This window comes from Papaver somniferum, chromosome 5 (assembly GCF_003573695.1).
Source record: "Papaver somniferum cultivar HN1 chromosome 5, ASM357369v1, whole genome shotgun sequence".
Taxonomy (NCBI): Eukaryota; Viridiplantae; Streptophyta; class Magnoliopsida; order Ranunculales; family Papaveraceae; genus Papaver; species Papaver somniferum.
This window is the reverse complement of record NC_039362.1, coordinates 110,884,857-110,893,636: the sequence shown is the minus strand read 5'-3', so window position 1 is coordinate 110,893,636 and position 8,780 is coordinate 110,884,857. Positions and strand designations below refer to the sequence as shown.

At 34.2% G+C, this 8,780-nt stretch overlaps 1 long non-coding RNA gene across 14 annotated transcripts; it reads right to left on the bottom strand.

The window, feature by feature from the left end:
* Positions 1–971: 971 nt before the first annotated feature.
* LOC113282414 lies at positions 972–6,734 on the bottom strand. 14 transcript variants are annotated; one of them, XR_003326906.1, is made up of 7 exons: positions 6,524–6,734; positions 6,327–6,391; positions 4,576–5,162; positions 3,686–4,426; positions 3,398–3,489; positions 3,033–3,130; positions 972–1,632 (listed from the first exon to the last, which is right to left on the bottom strand). It is a non-coding gene; the product is annotated as an uncharacterized LOC113282414 (long non-coding RNA). The 14 variants fall into 14 exon arrangements; XR_003326905.1 differs by having other exon boundaries at positions 3,033–3,587; positions 3,686–3,797; positions 3,893–4,426; XR_003326912.1 differs by lacking the exon at positions 3,398–3,489 and having other exon boundaries at positions 3,686–3,797; positions 3,893–4,426.
* Between the last annotated feature and the right edge of the window lie 2,046 nt (positions 6,735–8,780).

Below are 8,780 nucleotides of genomic sequence, written 5' to 3'. Positions count from 1 at the left end.
CAAGATCAATAATACAAAACAAATAAGCAGCTAACTAAACCCACCCAATTGAACAATTTTATATACATGAGTTTCCTTACTATTTCTAATAAATTATGTACTATGAGGAAACTTTGCAGAGGTAAATCATGAAGTACAAAGATGCACAATCACAATCCAAGATGTCGCACAATTACAATACAAGATGTCGTTGGAAAGAAATGTACGCAATTATTTCTGATTGCAAAAAAGTGAAACTATATACACCAGAAGTTGGCAGCAGCATGGATTGGAAAACTTTAAACCATATGCACCAGAAGTTGGCAACAACATGGATACGTTCCTTCCATGTGCAATTTGGATTAATATTAAGGAAGATCCGACAGCAGACTACTCCACAGAAATTCCCAAAAAAATTATTGAAACAACACATAGTTCATTTTTAAAACCACAAATGCATGTCCACTCTAATTCTTAGTCAGAAACCATAGAAAATTGATAAAACGATAATAAAGAAATATAAGGACAAATGAGAATTACGCTCCTCGTTGCTGTCAGACGATAATGAGAAGGATAATTTTAGGGCATTGAGAAAATTCCTTGACATGGAGTCCATAAAGATTTTGGAAGGAACTTTCATGTTTTCAACCGACTATGAGCTAAGGGTACTTTGGGTCATGGGTTGAATTAACAAATGGAAGTACAAAAATAACGGCTATGGAGGAAACATCATCATTCAGCATCAACACGGAGAATAGCAGTACTTGTGCTAAGCTATTTCAGGTTTTTTAACTGAAGCTGAGTTAGTATTTGTATTTCTAATAAGAACTGCTTCCAAGACCAGTAAAATTAATTAGACGTACAAATATTAACACACTTCAGCTAATAGTTGTACTTTTTCATCTTCAGCGATCAAGCATGATCATCCAAAAAAAAAGTAGAAATAAAATATGGATTTAAATTGGAATGCTTATATAAAAGAAGTACTACTGATTTGCTTTCCCACTAATTAAGATTTTTCGGATTTTTCTTACAGGACTGCAGACCCTGATATGAAAAGCTCCATCAAGATGCGTTTATATATGGTTAATACAGTGAGGACTATGAATCAAGTCAAATGAAAAAGTAATAAGTAGAAGTCTGGCGGCGGTGACTCATAAAAGAGGATAAAGCCAAGTACTCACTGAGACCTGAGAATTTTTTATGTAGAGGCACGTATCACCCACGTCACCGCCTGCAGTCATCCAATGCAGAACAATCTTAGCTTTCACCCTTCTGGATCACGTATGGATAAGGTCTTGTTTAAGAGGATTGTATACCAAAATCTAAACTCCACACTCTTTTAGTTTTTGAACAACATCTCTTAATGGAAATCACAACACAATTAGTTCAGAACAACTTACATAATAAGAAAACATAAAATTACTTCCACCTAAGTCTATAATCATGCATTAACAAAAATAACTTTTAGCTCACAGTTAGCAACTTCCGATCAGATGTTTCGGCACATGAAGAGATACAGAATTAAGGAAACAATCTTACTCATTTGCCTGGTACATTTCTCGAATGAATTGATCCTTTAATTTACAACATTTTGATTTGTTCATTTAAAAACACGTACCTTTAAGAGCTCACAAATTCATTGGCCTCTTCCTGCAAAACATAAAGTCAATGCACGCGTTATACCCATCTAGAAGCAAAAGAATTCACATAAACCGCATCGTTTTTTCCTAAAAATCTCCAAAGCATCACTAAAAACGTAAAATACACCTTTTTCCCGTTCCAAGCAATTAAAAGATTCTTTGGCTAGGAAACTGCAAGAAATCGGCAGCCTAATTTTTGTCATCTCGCACACAAAGCCATGACCAAGAAACTTTTGTAATTCTTGAACACCCAAAAAAATGTTTATATCTTTCAGCCCACGTAGGTGCTAAACAAATATATTATTAAGCTATCTATCAAACAGTACATATTTAAAATCTAGCTTAATTGGGGGCCATGGTTTCTAATTGGGGGCCATGGAATTTTGTTTGCCCCCAAATTTTTCAGGAGTGTAAAACTCGGAAGATGAATATACTATTTTATTCTTGATTAATATTTTTTTTTCAAGTAACGATCCTTCATCGACATTAACGACAGTGTAGGATCGTCATATACATCATGATCAAAACAATAACGACTCTAAACTATCATACACTAACGACTCTTTTTAGAGATTAACGACAGTCTATAACGACATTTCTAAAACATTAACGATTGTTTAAGTCGTCAAATGCGTAACCAAAACAGTAACGACCCTTCCAAGGGTCGTCAGGGAATTGATCATTTTTATGACGACCCAAAACTGTCGTACATTTCCGCCATTAATGAATCTTCGACAGTTTAGAGTCGTCACTTAAACAGTCTAAACATTAACGACTGTTAAGGGTCGTCAATGAAATTGCAGACAAAAAATCTGAGAAAAAAAAATTAAACTCTAATTAATTAAGATTATCACTAATTAATTAAATTAACACTAATCATTTAGGGACATTTTAGCCATTTAAAAAATGTTTTTATAAGTGGTGACCCAAATTAGGTTCTGGTGACCTTTTTTGTCCTCTAGATATGACCCCCAATTAATTCCGATGGCCCCCAATTAAGCTAGGATTAAAAATACCTAAACCACGCATGAGAAAACAAATCATGTTTAAATTTGTTTGGTTATTCAGCACACACAAATGGTTTTATGATGAATCCCTGATACGCATGTCCACCCCGTACATTTCATACACAAACGATGGTGACCATTAAAAACACAGGAAAATACTCCTACATTGCTACACCCTGCTCGACGCGTAGTCATATGGAAAAAAATCAAACGTTTTTTTGTTCACCTACCAACTTATCAAGGAAACAGTGTCTATGTACTACATCGTTCACAACGAAGTTACGAAAAGTATGTAAAAATTCAAACGTCATTGCTAACGTTCACAGATAAAAGGCACTATGTTGATTGACATTGAAAGCGCAAAGGTAAAAATTGCATAAAGGAAATAGTAGTCATATCTCACCCGATGTCACCGTTATCGCCGTGACCACCTGATGCATCTTAAACTCAACTAACCCTGGGTCTTGGGTCTTAATTGAGTTTCGCCTCGTGGATCCTGACCTGAGAAAAAAGAGTTGCTTAGTCAGGTATCTTAGGCCTAGATCAATCTGTGGAGAATCTGCACAAAAAACTATTGAAATCCATAAGAAACCACGTTTGGGTGACTACTGATTTTTGGAAGAAACACTGCCAAAGATAATGCTCTTTGTAAGCATGGTAAATTTCAAAGCCTGGTGACTCCCCTAAAATCAAAGCATAAATAAAAAATTACGCAGACAGGTTTGAAAATGATTTACAGGTTATCAATTCCTGATGATAAAATAGTACCATATGGAGGAGGAGGAAAAACCGATATCACAGTTGCCTGTGATATGCAAATGCAAGAGAGACTTTTGGTGCTGGTAATCAAATCCAATAAGCTTATCCAGTGAGGTTGAACAAATTATGAAGACCAATAATGTATTAAAAATCGACTTGAGTAAATCTCTAAGCATACCCAATACGGCCAACCAAATTTCTAGAGGCGGATGAATTCATCAAAACCAAAAAGATTAATCTTTCATTTGTTAGAAGATTCATGAAAAAAAACATGATTTAAAATCTTATATCCAGTACCTGAATATGATCAATTAATTAAGAGTAGACAGTGCACATATTGGCAAGAACGTCAGCGCCAATAATAAGTAATAACATAATCCACTGGCTCTAGAACGATATCCAAACATATCTTAAAAATGAAAAATTGTTAGAATGGTGCAAATTTCCATAAACCATATATGTGTTTTTTATACTGCAAATAAGCTTTATGTCAAAACAACGTACCGAATGTTTCGACAAAGCTTTGGTGCAAGGAATAGTGGGGTACTTAAGCTTAATGTTGCACAGGATCACTATTCCCTGCACTTGCCACCATTAGTGGTGGTGCGACCACCCCTTATGCATAATCTCTAGCACCACCAAATGCACCAACTGTTGTTTGCATCGTCCTGAAATGCAAGTCTACTAATCATAATTAGGATATTTCCATCCATTTAAAGAACACTTCATGAAGTTGCACTGTTACTATTTTTTACATGGAGATCCTTGGTTGTCTTTTTTTCCCCTTCTTCTTGAACCCATATTCAGCCCTTTTTTCATCCATGTAGTCTAATCGTAACGTATGAAAAATTATGTACAAACTCCATTCTACATAAAAGGTAATTACATTTCCATGGAAATGTTGATAAGTCTATATCGGCATAATGTAGTTGTTAATTCCTCCAAAACCAGGCTTATTTTTATTTCTTCCCGCGCAATGGCAATCTCCTTCAAAACATGAACCAAATGTAAGAAGCAACATAATTGAATAACCATTACCTGTAAAATCAAAATAAAACAAAGGGGCTTCAGTAGTGAAAAAAACCCAACCCTAATCAAAAATAGAGTTGATGATAATGATGAAAATCAAATAAACGAAAAACAACGAAAAAATTGAAACAAATAAATAAGAGAGTTGGTGATTTTACGTGCTCAGTTGACACCGAATTAGCAACAGATCTTAAGTGTCTTAGGTTGTCTCATGACAAACTGAGTTTGCTCGATCTCTTAGATGATTAGCAATTCCAATTCCATTCAGTTACGCCTTTCTGCCCCTGAAACAATACATCAGTCATCCGGTATATGTTACGGATTCAATCTGGTTTTGTTCAACTCAAAGTCTTCATGGACCCATGGACTAAGAGTAGATAGACAGTACGCATATTGGCTGTACAATGATAATGCAAGTCGAATAGTCATAATTGGGATCATCTAAAGAACATCCATGAAGTTCCACCATCACTATTTTTACATGGAGATACTTGGTAAAACTTGGTTAGGATTACAAACATTGTTCACTGAATTCCATTGTTTTCAAATTTTCCTCCCCACCCATTGATATTCTATATGCGATTGTGACTGAACGTTCAAGTCCAGTAGTCTTGTATCGTTTATTATTGCTGATACAAATACAACCATCTGGTAGACTCCACAGTCAGTTCCCCATTATGGAATAAATTGTAGTAGTTGGCCAGCCGAATACATAATAGAGAACTGTTGATAACCACAACTATAGCTGCCAAGAACAATACAAACACGACTTAGAAAATCCTAAAACTTCAATTTTATTAAAATTAAAAAAGTTAGTGAGAACGGAACAGAAGAGAGATCAAACATTTATGAAACAGTAACAAACAATCAAAACGAAATTGTACAAAAAAACCTTAAAACTGTCAATTAATTAAAATTAAAAAAGGTGAAGCAAATTTTGAGCGACAAATAAGAAGAAAGATCCAGAGGAAAAGAGCTAGGATTTCTGCGAAACAAATCCAAAACTTCCAAAATTAGCTAATACTTGTTGTACTCTAAGAATTAGTCTCCAGTATACTATATATATGGACATGCAGAAATCTTTCACCAGTATCAGAATTTTACATAGATACTTAGTTACTTACCAATTCATAAGCTAAAAACGTAGACGCTTGCCATTAACATTGATAGATTTTACATAAATTAATGTAGGTATTTTATAAACGGTAAGTATGGTTACCATAAGTATCTGCATCATGAATTATACGGGTTAGGAGAAAAATTCTATTTAAGTTAAATTTATTTTCTTTCTCTAAAAAAATAAATATTCTTAGCATTAATACAGATTGAAAAACAGAAGTTTGCGATTTGATTTAATGGTTTGCTTAGCAGTATCAATGCTTAGCCTAAAAAATATTTCCATATAAACTTGTTTACAAATATTTCCAAAAAAAAAATGTTAAAGGATCCAACTTTAGTAGAGCTATGGTGTATCAGGATCTACATGAAAGAGAAATCAAGTGATGGGTTATTACTTGGGATATATGTGGTTAATCCATTCTCTGTGAAGCCTGTGAGTTGTGGTGGTGGTATCAAATATACACAATGTACTCTTTATGTTCTAATGCATGACTTAAACTCACTAACAGCAATGCAGTTGGGTTCAATAAAAACAAATAAAAAAGGGATGGAACTGTATGATTGAGTTAACTATATAATATCCCCAATTACGTTGTTGTATCCATGAGAAAAAAGAAAAGGATCAAAGAGAATAATAACCCAGGAAAAAGATAACGGAGAGCACAACTTTACCACAGAAAATAGCGGTCGATTATCTCATATTTTTTTCCCTCTTGCTTAACCAATGGTCGGAAATCCATATGTTGCAGATCGATAGAAAATCTTAGTATGAGAAAGTAAGAAAATCTACCTGATCTCATTCAAGGATGATGCACTTGCACGTCTTGATTTGTTGACGCCGTGTGAATATTAGGGCTAAGAAAAAAAAAAGCAGAAACAAAAGAACATCAGCTAAAGAAATTGAAACCAGTAATAGACGGAAAAAAATTAGGCTGGTGATGAATAAATAAAAAGGTCAGGGTTAGGAGAAATCAAATAAAAACAAACCATTTTTTCATGCAAAAAAAAAAAAAAACCTTCTCTCGTCTCTACCATCTCTTCTATCAGGAGAAAAAAAACCAACCGCCGACAAAATCTTCCCGCTCAGATCTAGTCCGTTTAGGGCTGGATCTGAGCAGGTTCTTTCAATTTTTATTGTTTTCTTAGTTTAGATTTAAGTTTTGCATCATTTTTATTATGTTTTCTTATCTACACCATGATGGTGGTTTTGTCTCCTCTTCTATGGAGGTTTGTCTTGGCTTTAATGGCCATTCTTGGTTACTTTATTGGGTATATATATCACTAGCAAAGCTCTCCAACGACGAAATCATCATCTTTGTTGTCTCCGGCGACGGAATCTTCATCAGAATCTTCATCCTTGAATTATCCGGCGACGGAAACTTTATCAACATTGTTTTTGACGACGGAAGCTTCATGACTAGGTTTAAGAGATTTGAGCAAATCACTCCTACTTTGGGAGCACATCTTTTTAAGAAGAAAAACAAATTTAATGGTTGGAATTTAATTTCCAAGAAAAACCATCACTCCTCCAATTTATTCGGTTCTCATTCATACTTGTATTTGGTCTACACCGGTATCCTTCTCTTTCTCTTGTCGGATTTCTCGGAATTGTACTTTTACGGTATGTTTCTTTTTATTTTCTTATTTTTGATCTTAAACCCATTGTATCATTGAATTTCTATTAATGAAAAGGTACTTTGTTATCAAAAAATTAAAAAAAAAAAACCAACCAAACCAAACCAAAACAAAAAGAGTTTGGTCGCCTGATACTCTCTGTCTGAACGTGAAATAAGCTTTGCGTAACTTATATATATCTCTCTAACATAAACTCCACTCCATGAAACTTCCTTTTTGGTTTCCATTGAACAGACGTACAATCCTAAGAGCTTCTCCAATGGCATGTGTGGAGATAAATGTCAAAATCCATCTAGGATGCACATCGATTTTCTCTAAAATCATTCTCCAACCCGGATGTCATAAATCAATGTAGGCATGACTTTAGGTAGAAAATGTCCCACATTCCCCTTGACATTGTCTACCATCCTAATCCGTTTTTTTAAATTAAAAAAATATTTTATTTACTAAAATTAATTCTAATATAATAAAGAATCATTTTTAGATCTAATAAAATGTTAAAATTACTAAACATAAAATTTACATTTAATAAGAAAATGATCACAAACAACATCATTGGAGATGAATAACTTTTTCACCTAAATTTAAGGAAAATTTGGAATAAAAGTGTCTTGTTAGTGTTTCCACATAGGAAATACATACAACAACCATTGGAGAAGCTCTAAACTTAGAATTAACTGTCAATAATATAATAGCCTAAACTTGGTATACATGAAACTTCCATCCTTTCCCATTAATTGCCGATGAAAGAATCCCATCAGAATTTGATTTTTCTTTTAACATGGAAATTTTCGGATCTTTTCTAAAAAAAAAAATTGTTTCGACTTTTCCATCAAAGATCTTCTAAGATTTCTTTTCCATTAATTTCCGATGAAAGAATCTCGTGAAAACTTATTTTAGTTGATTTTTCTTTTTATATGGAAATTCTCAGATTTTTTCCTGAAAAAAAAAATCTCGTTTCTTTTCCCAAAAAAAAAAAATTGTTCGGGCCCTCACAAAAGATATTTGTAGATTTTGCCGCTAATACGAAGGCCCAAATTTCATTATAAAAAATTAACGGCCACGAAATGTAAGAGGTCTAACTTTGATTTCGTCCAATCAGAAGCGAGGGTTTTGTTCACCGGCCAATGGGAGGGGAGGTTACCGCAACTCCCGACGTGGTGTGAGAGATGTTATTGGGTGTTTAGGTTGTTGATGTACATGGTTCAAAAAGCATGTTCAAGTGACCCACATTGTGGAGCAACACTTTTCCTAATTTTTCTATAATTAGGCCAAGTATTATGGTTGGACGTGTTTCTTAGCTTTGGCTTTTAAGGCTAACCAAGGTTGTTTTTAGTTGTTGTTTTACCATTTGTTGTGTTTGGAGACTTTCTTGGTCTCCTTTTCCAACTAAGATGATGAAAGCCCCTGGAAAAAATTACAAGATATCAAGGGCAGATTTTCAGAGAAACCCAAGTTCTTATTTTAGGAAAAAAAAAGTAATTCGGTAAAAGTCATGGTGGCGGTGGTGGTTGTTGTGGTGGTGGTGCGTTTGATTGCTGTAATGAATATTGCTAGACTAGAATGAGCATCTTGTGTACGGGTTCTTGTATCTCTTGGTCTAAATCCT